The sequence below is a fragment of the Bos indicus x Bos taurus genome, chromosome 3 (assembly GCF_003369695.1).
Source record: "Bos indicus x Bos taurus breed Angus x Brahman F1 hybrid chromosome 3, Bos_hybrid_MaternalHap_v2.0, whole genome shotgun sequence".
Classification (NCBI taxonomy): domain Eukaryota; kingdom Metazoa; phylum Chordata; class Mammalia; order Artiodactyla; family Bovidae; genus Bos; species Bos indicus x Bos taurus.
In genome coordinates, this window is record NC_040078.1 from 223743 (window position 1) to 237347 (window position 13605).

Below are 13605 nucleotides of genomic sequence, written 5' to 3' on the forward strand. Positions count from 1 at the left end.
GGATGTGAGATTTGGACTGTGAAGAAGGCTGAGTGCCGAAGAATTGATGCTTTTGAACTGTGGTGTTGGAGAAGACTCTTGAGAGTCCCTTGGACTGCAAGGAGATCCAACCAGTCCATTCTGAAGGAGATCAGCCCTGGGATTTCTTTGGAAGGAATGATGCTAAAGCTGAAACTCCAGTACTTTGGCCACCTCATGTGAAGAGTTGACTCATTGGAAAAGACTGTGATGCTGGGAGGGATTGGGGGCGGGAGGAGAAGGGGACGACAGAGGATGAGATGGTTGGATGGCATCACTGACTCAACGGACGTGAGTCTGAGTGAACTCCGGGAGTTGGTGATGGACAGGGAGGCCTGGCGTGCTGCGATTCATGGGGTTGCAAAGAGTCGGACACGACTGAGTGACTGATCTGATCTGATAGTACCAACTAATTACAGAACTCTCTCTGCTCAAAAAAAAAAGTGTTCTCACAGAAGGATCCAGTGTGTCTTATGTGTCTCTAAAACCCTCAGGAACATGCTGTATGTGAACCTGGAAATCTGATTCTATGGACAAAAGATGTATTTTCTGCCTGTGAAAGTTCCAGACTGAAAGTTACTGAAATAACTCTTTGGTTGTTGGTGTGCTGTTGTTTTTTTTTTTTTTTCTATTCAGTGCAACAAGTTCCTTAGTGTAATCAGTGCATTTTGTGAAAGAAACACTCTTCTTCCAACTCCTTGTTAGGAGGTCACCTCAGAGTACATTTTCACCTAACCAGGGTAGTTACAGGTATAGTACTAACTAATCACAGAACTCTCTGCTCAAACAACCATTCTCTAGAAGGATCCAGTGTGTCTTGTCTGTGTCTCTACATGCTTCAGAAATATGCTACGTGTGAAGGATCATAAGAGACTACTATCAACAATTATATGCCAATAAAATGGACAACGTGGAAGAAATGGACAAATTCTTAGAAAAGTACAACTTTCCAAAACTGGACCAGGAAGAAATAGAAAATCTTAACAGACCCATCACAAGCACGGAAATTGAAACTGTAATCAAAAATCTTCCAGCAAACAAAAGCCCAGGTCCAGACGGCTTCACAGCTGAATTCTACCAAAAATTTAGAGAAGAGCTAACACCTATCCTGCTCAAACTCTTCCAGAAAACTGCAGAGGAAGGTAAACTTCCAAATTCATTCTATGAGGCCACCATCACCCTAATACCAAAACCTGACAAAGATCCCACAAAAAAAGAAAACTACAGGCCAATATCACTGATGAACATAGATGCAAAAATCCTTAACAAAATTCTAGCAAGCAGAATCCAACAACACATTAAAAAGATCATACACCATGACCAAGTGGGCTTTATCTCAGGGATGCAAGGATTCTTCAATATCCGCAAATCAATCAGTGTTATACACCACATTAACAAATTGAAAAATAAAAGCCATATGATTATCTCAATAGATGCAGAGAAAGCCTTTGACAAAATTCAACATCCATTTATGATAAGAACTCTCCAGAAAGCAGGAATAGAAGGAACATACCTCAACATAATAAAAGCTATATATGACAAACCCACAGCAAACATTATCCTCAATGGTGAAAAATTGAAAGCATTTCCTCTAAAGTCAGGAACAAGACAAGGGTGCCCACTTTCACCATTACTATTCAACATAGTTTTGGAAGTTTTGGCCACAGCAATCAGAGCAGAAAAAGAAATAAAAGGAATCCAAATTGGAAAAGAAGAAGTAAAACTCTCACTATTTGCAGATGACATGATCTTCTACATAGAAAACCCTAAAGACTCCACCAGAAAATTACTAGAACTAATCAATGATTATAGTAAAGCTGCAGGATATAAAATCAACACACAGAAATCCCTTGCATTCCTATACACTAATAATGAGAAAACAGAAAGAGAAATTAAGGAAACAATTCCATTCACCATTGCAACGGAAAGAATAAAATACTTAGGAATATATCTACCTAAAGAAACTAAAGACCTATATATAGAAAACTATAAAACACTGGTGAAAGAAATTAAAGAGGACACTAATAGATGGAGATCTATTATACCATGTTCATGGATTGGAAGAATCAATATAGTGAAAATGAGTATACTACCCAAAGCAATTTATAGATTCAATGCAATCCCTATCAAGCTACCAATGGTATTCTTCACAGAGCTAGAACAAATAATTTCACAATTTGTATGGAAATACAAAAAACCTCGAATAGCCAAAGCTATCTTGAGAAAGAAGAATGGAACTGGAGGAATCAACCTTCCTGACTTCAGGCTGTATTACAAAGCCACAGTTATCAAGACAGTATGGTACTGGCACAAAGACAGAAATATTGATCAATGGAACAAAATAGAAAGCCCAGAGATAAATCCATGCACATATGGACACCTTATCTTTGACAAAGGTGGCAAGAATATACAATGGATTAAAGACAATCTCTTTAACAAGTGGTGCTGGGAAAACTGGTCAACCACTTGTAAAAGAATGAAACTAGAACACTTTCTAACACCATACACAAAAATAAACTCAAAATGGGTTAAAGATCTCAACATAAGACCAGAAACTATAAAACTCCTAGAGGAGAACATAGGCAAAACACTCTCCGACATACATCACAGCAGGATCCTCTATGACCCACCTCCCAGAATATTGGAAATAAAAGCAAAAATAAACAAATGGGACCTAATTAAACTTAAAAGCTTCTGCATAACAAAGGAAACTATTAGCAAGGTGAAAAGGCAGCCTTCAGAATGGGAGAAAATAATAGCAAATGAAGCAACTGACAAACAACTAATCTCAAAAATACGCAAGCAACTCCTACAGCTCAACTCCAGAAAAATAAATGACCCAATCAAAAAATGGGCCAAAGAACTAAATAGACATTTCTCCAAAGAAGACATACAGATGGCTAACAAACACATGAAAAGATGCTCAACATCACTCATTATCAGAGAAATGTAAATCAAAACCACTTTGAGGTACCAATTCACGCAAGTCAGAATGGCTGAGATCCAAAAGTCTACAAGCAATAAATGCTGGAGAGGGTGTGGAGAAAAGGGAACCCTCTTACACTGTTAGTGGGAATGCAAACTAGTACAGCCACTATGGAGAACAGTGTGGAGATTCCTTAAAAAACTGGAAATAGAACTGCCTTATGATCCAGCAATCCCACTGCTGGGCATACACACTGAGGAAACCAGAAGGGAAAGAGACACGTGTACCCCAATGTTCATCGCAGCACTGTTTATAATAGCCAGGACATGGAAGCAACCTAGATGCCCATCAGCAGAATAATGGATAAGAAAGCTGTGGTACATACACACAACGGAGTATTACTCAGCTATTAAAAAGAATACATTTGAATCAGTTCTAATGAGGTGGATGAAACTGGAACCTTTTATACAGAGTGAAGTAAGCCAGAAAGAAAAACACCAATACAGTATACTAACGCATATATATGGAATTTAGAAAGATGGTAACAATAACCCTGTGTATGAGACAGCAAAAGTGACACTGATGTATAGATCAGTCTTATGGACTCTGTGGGAGAGGGAGAGGGTGGGGAGATTTGGGAGAATGGCATTGAAACATGTATAATATCATGTATGAAACAAGTTGCCAGTCTAGGTTAGATGCACGATACTGGATGCTTGGGGCTGGTGCACTGGGACCACCCAGAGGGAGGGTATGGGGAGGGAGGAGGGAGGAGGGAGGAGGGTTCAGGATGGGGAACACAGGTATACCTTTGGCGGATTCATTTCGATATTTGGCAAAACTAATACAATATTGTAAAGCTTAAAAATAAAATTAAAAAATAAATAAATAAAAATGCCATATATGGCTGCAAAAAAATAAATAAATAAAAAAGAAAAGAAAAGAAATATGCTATGTGTGAACCTGGAAATCCGAGCCTCTTGGCTAAAGCTGTATTTTCTGCCTGTGAAAAGTTGGTGATTTTAGACTGAAAATTACTTGAAAAACACTTTGATTGCTTTTCTTTTATTCAGTTCAACAACTTATTTAGTTTAACCCTTGAATTTTCTGAAAGAAACATGCTGCTTAAATATGCTTGTTGGGAGGTCTTCTCAGAGTACATTTTCACCTAACCAGGTTAGTATAGGTATAGTACTCCCTAGTCACAAAACTCTCTGCTCAGACAATCATTCATGTAGAAGGATCCAGTGTGTCCTCTGTGTGTCTCTAAAGTCCTGAGGAACTTGCTGTGTGTGAACCTGGAAATCCAAACCCATTGGCAAAAGCTGTATTTTCTACCTCTGAAAACTAGATATTTTCAGATTGAAAGTTACTTGAGGAGGAACAAAATGGTGGAGGAGTAGGTGGATGAGGAATACATCTCTCCACGGATACATCAGGAATACACCTTCAGACACAGAAGTGCTTGCAGAACACCAGCTGAGAGCAGGCAGGAGTACCTGACCAGTGGAGAAGACAATATAGAATCATGCAAAACTCTGTAGAATGAAGGCAGTAGGTGGAAAAAAAGGAGAGTTAGTAGGACTGGACCTGCCGTCGGCAGGTTAGGGAAAAGAAGCAGGTTCCAATCCTCACACTGGAGCAATTGTTTGGAATAGAGGAGAAGCATATGAGGCTCACAGTGAAGCAACTGATTTGTGACAGTCTAAATAGAATGAGAACCACACAGACAATCCTTGCTGCAGTCATATGTACCCTGGATAAGGACATGGGCCCCCTGAAAGACACAGCAGCTGGGAGCTGGAGTGCAGGCGTTGTGGAGCAATCCCAGGGCACAGTCTGCTGTTGACTGTGGAGATGACCCACAAAGATGTGGGGGAGGAGATTGTGGTGGGAAATACCTGTGGAGGAAAACCAGGCATCCATGGAAGCAAGGCAGTACTGCTGAATCGCATGTAGGGTGTGGAGCCATCACTGTAACATCTTTCTCCCCACATGCCAGTACTACCAGCTGAACAGTAGAAAGGTTGGCCCTTCAAGCACCTTGACATACTGAACACCAGGGTAGAATCCCATTCAGCAGTGCCCCTTTATGTTCCTGTTGTGTTGAGCAACAGAGAAGACCCCAGCCAGGGGCGACCTCTAAGTGCCTGCATAGGCAGAGCAACAGAAGACTAGACAAAGAGGCCTTCTGGTTGCCAGCTGCCAGAGTCTAGAAAAAGACTGTAATAGGGCCATAGTTCCTGTGGCCAAGGCAGTCCATGTTCCCAAACACTTGGTGAAGTCAGGGTCCCCACAACCCAAGCAGCTGTGCCACTCAATCCTCACTAGGGCAGATATGCCACAGGCTAGGAAAAGCCCTAAGAGTGCCAGATCTCCTGTAACAATAGCCGCTGGTAGTCAGCATTGCCAGGATCCCTGTGATCTAAGTAACTGCACCACCTCTATGCATGATTTGCACTGGGACAGAGATGCTAGAGGCTAGAAAGAGCTCTGCATCTATGCATGCCACGTCACTCTGGTCATATACAACTGTTTATGATCCTGTGGACTGTGACCTGCCAGGCTTCTCTGTCCATTGGATTCTCCAGGCAAGAATAGTGAACGGGTTGCTATACCCTTCTAGAGCACCATATTTCCTGCTGCCCTAGCCACCAGCTCCCCTGAGTACCTGGTGCTGCCAGTGCCCCTATGATCCAAGCAGCTGCACCAGCTCCACAAGTGGCCCTCGTTGGGGCACACCCAAGGCTTCCAGAACAGCCTCAGGAGCAAACCCCTGTGAATGATCCATGTGCAGAGGTGGCGATAAAACCACAGTTGAAACCCAGGGGCAGTGTGGTAAAAGAAGAGGACCTAAACTTCCCACCAGCTGTACAAGCTTTAGATTAAATCCACATGATCAACTAGGCAGACTCTGTGTCTATGGAATATATGAAAGGACAATGAGAGTTCTAACAAAAGAAAATGCACTAGTTCTGACAGTGTAGACCTTGGAGGCTAGAACACACAGGAGTAGGAACAGATTAGAGTCTGAGTTGCCCGCACAGCAGATCCAGAGACCAGCCCAGTGTCGGAGGGCATCCTAAGGAAATGAGGTGGACTGCGACTCTCAGTGAGGAAAGGACACTGACAGCAGAGACTCAAGAAAGACATTTATTATTCTTACATTTTGACATGTTCTTCAGTTCCTTCATTCTTGGGGGCTCCAAAATCACTGCAGATGGTGACTGCAGCCACGAAATTAAAAGACATTTACTCCTTGGAAGGAAAGTTATGACCAACCTAGATAGCATATTCAAAAGCAGAGACATTACTTTGCCAACAAAGGTCCATCTAGCCAAGGCTATGGTTTCCCCAGTGGTCGTGTATGGATGTGACAGTTGGACTGTGAAGAAGGCTGAGCGCTGAAGAATTGATGCTTTTGAACTGGTGTTGGAGAAGACTCTTGAGAGTCCCTTGGACTGCAAGGAGATCCAACCAGTCCATCCTGAAGGAGATCAGCCCTGGGATTTCTTTGGAAGGAATGATGCTATAGCTGAAACTCCAGTGCTTTGGCCACCTCATGCAAAGAGTTGACTCATTGGAAAAGACTGTGATGCTGGGAGGGATTGGGGGCAGGAGGAGAAGGGGACGACAGAGGATAAGATGGCTGGATGGCATCACTGACTCGATGGATGTGAGTCTGAGTGAACTCCGGGATTTGGTGATGGACAGAGAGGTCTGGGGTGCTGCGATTCATGGGGTCGCAAAGAGTCGGACACAACTGAGCGACTGAACTGAACTGAACTCAGTTGCTTCTGGATTTTTTTTCCTTTTTTCCCCTCTGTTGTTGTAGTTGTCAGTTTCATTCAGTCAGTTCAGTTCAAGGACAAGGTGGATAAGCTTATTGTGAGGCAAATTAGGGTGGCCGGTGTAGGCATGTGGTGGTGTGGGATAGGGATGGGCAAGTAGGTGTGTGGCAGCTCAGGTTGAAGACAGATGGGCACATGTGTGGGGGGATGGTTGGAATGAGGCATGAAGTCATGTCATAGGGCAGGTTGGGGCGTGGCAGGTAAATGGGTAGTGGAGCAGGTTGGGATGAGGCATGTCGGAGTGTGGTGGGATGGGTTGGGGTGAGGCTGTTAGATATGTGGCAGGATTGGAAGAGGCGGCTGGCATGAGTTGGAGTGATTTGGCAAGAGGCGGGTAGGTGTATGGCAGGGCGGTTACCAGCAAGGCAGGTATATGTGTCAAGGGGTACACTGAGGCAAGGCAGGTACACATTTTAAGGGGTGGGTTGTGATAAGGGGCTAGGCATGTGGAGGGCCGAGTTGAGACAAGGCAGACAGGCGTGTGCTCAGGCAGTAAGGTAAGTAAAGTAGACCTGTAGCAGGTCGGCTTGGAGTGAGACAGTTTGCTTGCAGTGGTACTTGTTGGGCAGGCTGAATATGCATGTGGAGGGGCAGTTTCATGTGGTGAGGGCGAACAAGTGGTTGGGCATGTTGGTTCAAAACAGTCAAGCATATGGCGGGGTGGCTTATGGTGAGGTAGTTAGGCATGTGCCAGGCGGGTTGGGGTACAGTGGTTAGGCCTGTGGCAGGGTGTGTTGGGTGAGTTGGGTAGGTGTGTGGAGGGATGAGTCCATATGAGTTGGGTACACATCTCATGTATACCCAACAGATGGGTATACATGAGATGTGTACCCAACACATCTCTTGGACCTGTTCAAGCAAGCTGTGTGACTGTCTGACAAAGGAATTGGGCAAGATGGATAGGTGTGTGACAAGGCAGGTTGGGCTGAAAATGGTGCATAGCAAGGCAGCTTGAGTGAGGCAGTCAGATGTGTAATTGAGTAGGCTGGGGCAAGGCAGATAGGCTTGTGGATCTGGGTAGTCATGTTACAGGGCAGGTTAGTGTGGTGTCTGTAGGCGTGTGACGGGTGGGTTAAAGAGAGGAGGGTAGGTGTGTGGCAGGGAAGATTGTTGAGTGGTTCAACAGCATGTGGTTGGGCAGGTTGAGACAATGTGGGTAGGCATATGGAGGTGCATGTTTGGCGTGGCTCTAGGTGTGAAGCAGTGTGGTTTAGGGTGAAGCTGGTAGACATGTGGTGGAATGGGTTAAGGACAGGTGGCTATTAGTTTGACAGGGCGAGTTGTGAGGTGTAGTGAAATGAAGCAGTGAGGTGTAGCAGTGAAGTTGTGTAATCTGGGGCAAAGTGGCTAGCTGTTCATGTTGCAGGGCTGGTTGGGGCAACATATGTAGGAAGTGTGATGCAGTGGGTTGGGACAAGGCAGGCTGGTGTTCAGCAAGGAGGATTGGGATAAGGCAAGTGGCACGTCGCAGGGCTGGTTGAAATGAGGTGGGTAGGGGTGTGGTGGTGTGAGTTGGTGTGAGGTAGTTGGCATGGGTGGGACAATTTGAAGTGAGGTGGGTACTCATCTTGCAGGTGGGTTGGGGTGAGTTGGGTAGGTGTGTGGTGGGATGATTTCAGTGAAGCATGTAAGCATAGGCAGGGCAGGTTAGGTTAGATGAGTAGGCAAGTCGTAGGTAGGGTTTGGGCAACATGGATAACCATTTCAAAGTCCTCGTAGGGGTGAGATAGGTAGGGGTGTGGCAAGGCAGGTTAGAGTGAAGCTGCGTGGTGGCATGCACTGGGGCAGGGTGGGTAGGTGCCGGGGTCCAGCCCCGGTGGATCCAGGGAATTCGAAGCGGGGACAGCGTCGGCGAGGATCAGGAAACAATTGCTTAAAATAAGGATAGCTCAATGAGAAAATTTAGTGGAGAAAAGAGGCTGAATAATTCAGCCAGAAGGTGAGAGAAAGAACATGGGGAGACCAAGTCTCAGTGAACAAGGCCCAAATATGAAAAACAAATAAAGAGATGTTGTATTACATCTTTAATTGCTTCCCCTGTGCTGGGAGCAGGAGCTCCGCCCATGGCAGGTAGGCACGTGGTGGGCCAGGGTGTGGCATGGTGTTTAGGCATGAGATGAAGCAGGGTGAGGTGAGAAAGGTAGATGTGTTGTTGTATTTCTTGCATTAAGGGGTGTAAGCATGTGGCAAGGATGGTAGGGACAAACTGTAAGTGTGTGGCAGTATGGGTTGGAGTGAGCACAGCATGTAGATAAGTGGTTCATTGAGGCAAGGCAGGTAGGTGTATGTTGCACGAATGGGGTGAGGTGGATAGGCACATGGTAGGATGGGTTGGGGCAAAGCAGGCAGACGTGAGGCTGTCCAGGTTGGTGTGAAGCAGCAAGGTAAGCAGTGGAGCAATTGGGTGCAAAATTGGTGGACATGTGGCAGAGCAGGTTGGGACAAGGCAGGTGAATGTGAGTCAGAGCAGGTTTACAAGAGGCAGGTAGCCCTCTGGTGAAGTGGGTTGAACAAGTCAGGAAGGTGTGTGGCTTGGCAGGTTAGTGTGAGGAGGGTAGTCATGTATTTTGTTGGGTTTGGACAAAGCATGAAGGTATGTGGTGGGGAGGCTTAAAGTGGTAGGAATAGGAATGTGCCAGGGCAGATTTGGGAGAAGCAGGTATGCATTTGGCAAAGCAAGTTTGATGCGAGGCAATTAGACATGTGGTGAGATGGATTGAGTCGGGCAGGTAGGTGTGTGGCAAGGCAGGTTTGTCAAGGCATTTAGATTTGTGGTGAGTTGGGTTTGTGCAAGACATGTAAACATGTGGAGGGTTGTAGTGGGGCGAGGCTGTAGGTGTGTGGCAAGATGAGTTGAACAATGTTAGTAAGCATTTGTAGCTTTGGCTTGAGGCAAGATAAATAGGAGTATTGTGGGTGGGTTGTGGTGAATTGGTTAGTTGCATGGCAGGGCAGGTTGAGGTTGGTAAGCATGTGACATGGCGGGCAAAAGTATGTCAGGTAAGCGTGTGGAGGGGCATGTTGGGTTGAGGCTCATAGGTATGTGGTGAGACAGATTGGAGTATGGAGGGTAGTCATGTGGCAGGGCAGGTTGGGGTGAGGCAGGTAGGTGTGAAGTGGAGCGAGGAGGTATGTGGAGGTGTGGATTGGGACAAGACAGGTATGGATTGGGTTGATGTGTGGAAGGGCAGTTGGGGTGAGGTGGAAGACTGGGGAGGGGCAGATTAGGGTGGCATGTGTAGGCGTGTAGTAGGTCGAGATTGAGCAAGGCACAAAGAGGTGTCCTGGGGTGGCTTGAAATGGCGGAGGTATCTTTGTTGCAGGGTGGGGAGAAGATCTAAGTGTAGGTAGAGTGAGAAATGCAAAAAAGCAAAATGGCTGTCTGAGGAGGCCTTACAAATAGCTGTGAAAATAAGGGAAGCGAAAAGCAAAGGAGAAAAGGAAAGATATACCCATTTGATGCAGAGTTCTAAAGAATAGCAAAGAGAGATAAGAAAGCCTTCCTCAGCGATCAATGCAAAGAAATAGAGGAAAACAACAGAATGGGAAAGACTAGAGATATCTTATAGATATCAAGGGAACATTTCATGCAAAGATGGGCTCTATAAAGGACAGAAATGGTAGGGACCTAACAGAAGTAGAAGATATGAAGAAAAGGTGAAGTAAGCCAGAAAGAAACACACCAATACAGTATACTAATGCATATATATGGAATTTAGAAAGATGGTATGATAACATCGTTTTCTTGTCTTGTATGTGAGACAGCAAAAGAGATACAGATGTATTGAACAGTCTTTTGGACTCTGTGGGAGAGGGCCAAGGCAGGATGATATGGGAGAAGGGCATTGAAACATGTAAATTATCATATGTGAAATGAATCACCAGTCCAGGATCTATGCATGATACAGGGTGCTCGGGGCTGGTGCACTGGGATGACCCACAGGGATGGAATGGGGAGGGAGATGGGAGGGGAGTTCAGGATAGGGAACATGTGTACACCCATGGCAGATTCAAGTCAATGTATGGCAAAACCAATACAATATTGTAAAATAAATAAATAAATAAACATAAAAAATAAATAAAATTGCTACCAAAAGAAAGTAAATAAATAAACAATTTTATAAAATAAAAAAAAAAAAGAAGAGGTGGCAAGAATACACAGAACTGTACAAAAAAAATCTTCATGACCCAGATAATGAAGGTGTGATCACTCACCTAGAACCAGACATCCTGGAATGTGAAATCAAGTGGGCCTTAGGAAGCATCACTATGAACAAAGCTAGTGGAGGTGATGGAATTCCAATTGAGCTATTTCAAATCCTAAAAGACAATGCTGTGAAAGTGCTGCACTCAATATGCCAGCAAATTTGGAAAACTCAGCAGTGGCCACAGGACTGGAAAAAGGTCAGTTTTCATTCCAATCCCTAAGAAAGGCAATGCCAAAGAATGCTCAAACTACCGCACAATTGCACTCATCTCACACGCTAGTAAAGTAATGCTCAAAATTCTTCAAGCCAGGCTTCAGCAATAACATGAACCATGAACTTCCAGATGTTCAAGCTGGGTTTACAAAAGGCAGAGGAACCAGAGATCAAATTGCCAATATCCACTGGATCATGGAAAAAGCAAGAGAGTTCCAGAAAAACATCTATTTCTGCTTTATTGACTATGCCAAAGCCTTTGACTGTGTGGTTCACAATAAACTGTGGAAAATTCTGAAAGAAATGGGAATACCAGACCACCTGACCTGCCTCTTGAGAAACCTGTATGCAGGTCAGGAAGCAATAGTTAGAACTGGACATGGAACAACAGACTGGTTCCCAACTGGGAAAGGACTACATCAAAGCTGTATATTGTCACCCTGCTTATTTAACTTACATGCAGAGTACATCATGTGAAATGCCAGGCTGGATATAGCACAAGCTAGAATCAAGATTGCCGGGAGAAATATCAATAACCTCAGGTATGCAGACAACACCACACTTATGGCAGAAAGGGAAGAAGAACTAATGAGCCTCTTGATGAAAGTGAAAGAGGAGAGTGAAAAAGTTGGCTTAAAGCTCAACATTCAGAAAACGAAGATCATGGTATCCAGTCCCATCACCTCATGGTGAATAGATGGGAACAGTGGAAACAGTGAGAGACTTTATTTTGGGGGGCTCCAAAATCACTGAAGTTGGTAATTGCAGCCATGAAATTAAAAGACGCTTACACCTTGGAAGGAAAGTTATGACCAACCTAGATAGCGTATTAAAAAGCAGAGACATTACTTTGCCAACAAAGGTTCGTCTAGTCAAGGCTATGGTTTTTCCAGTGGTCATGTATATATAGAAAGCTGAGCACTGAAGAAGTGATGCTTTTGAACTGTGGTGTTGGAGAAGACTCTTGAGAGTCCCTTGGACTACAAGGAGATCCAACCAGTCCATCCTAAAGGAGATCAGTCCTGAGTGTTCATTGGAAGGACTGATGTTGAAGCTGAAACTCCAATACTTTGGCCACCTGTTGTGAAGAGCTGACTCATTGGAAAAGATCCTGATGCTGGGAAACATTGAGGGCAGGAGGAGAAGGGGATGACAGAGGATGAGATGGTTGGATGGCATCACTGACTCAATGGAGTTGGCGATGGACAGGGAGGCCTGGCGTGCTGCGGTTCATGGGGTCACAAAGAGTCGGACACAACTGAGCGACTGAACTGAACTGACTGAAGGTCACCACGTGTTTGGAGTGGCATCACTGCCAGAGATCCAGGTCCAAAAATGGAATGGCACCAGAAAACAGGCTAACTACAACATGTTAAAAGATCCTTCTCTGTAGAAAGAGCCAAGGACTCACAGTGCTGTGTTTGGATGCCCCAGGCTAAGAGTTGGCATGGGTGGGTTTTTATGGGCTCTACTGATGGAACTGTGGGAGTGATCTTGGTACCCAGCAGTGAGTGGTGACATGAAGTGAGAACTTAATTTCCTGCCCAGGAATTGAACCTGGATAGCCTGGGTGAAAACTAGAAGACTGAGCCACCAGATCAGCAAGGGCTAGAGGCTAGAAGCTATTTTTCTGGGCTCTTTCCTCCAGTGAAAAATGCATTTATTATGGAGGCAAAAACTGTAAATGCAGGTTCAAAGTTTATTATTAGAGGCACAGCACAACAACAAGTGGGGCAGCACACAGAGGAATGGTTTCTTAAGGTGGAAGCAAGGGAGAAATGCATACTCAAAGAGAAAGGGTATAGGTGTACCCCCTAGAGAGGGGGAGCACAATAAAGAAGTGGTTAAATCATTTATATATGACAGTTCTTCAGATCTTTGTTTATCTTCTGCCAATTATCTGGCTTCTTTTTCCACACCTGACCTACCCCAGAACCCTTCCCAACATGCACACACAACTGTTTTCCAAGATGGATTTCCAGTTGAGAGGCCTATGGAATCACATATTAACATCACATATTATGGGGCAGTACACCATTCTTTTGGAGAAGGCAATGGCACCCCACTCCAGTACTCTTGCCTGGAAAATCCCATGGATGGAAGAGCCTGGTAGGCTGCAGTCCATGGGGTCAGTAAGAGTCGGACACGATTGAGTGACTTCACTTTCACTTTTCACTTTCATGCATTGGAGAAGGAAATGGCAACCCACTCCAGTGTTCTTGCCTGGAGAATCCCAGGGACGGGGGAGCCTGGTGGGCTGCCGTCTCTGGGGTTGCACAGAGTCGGACATGACTGAAGCGACTTAGCAGCAGCAGCACACCATTCTTTTTGACCCCAAGGAGCCTTTCTGCACATGTGAAATGTCTCTCTTGCCCCAAGGATGGTAAAT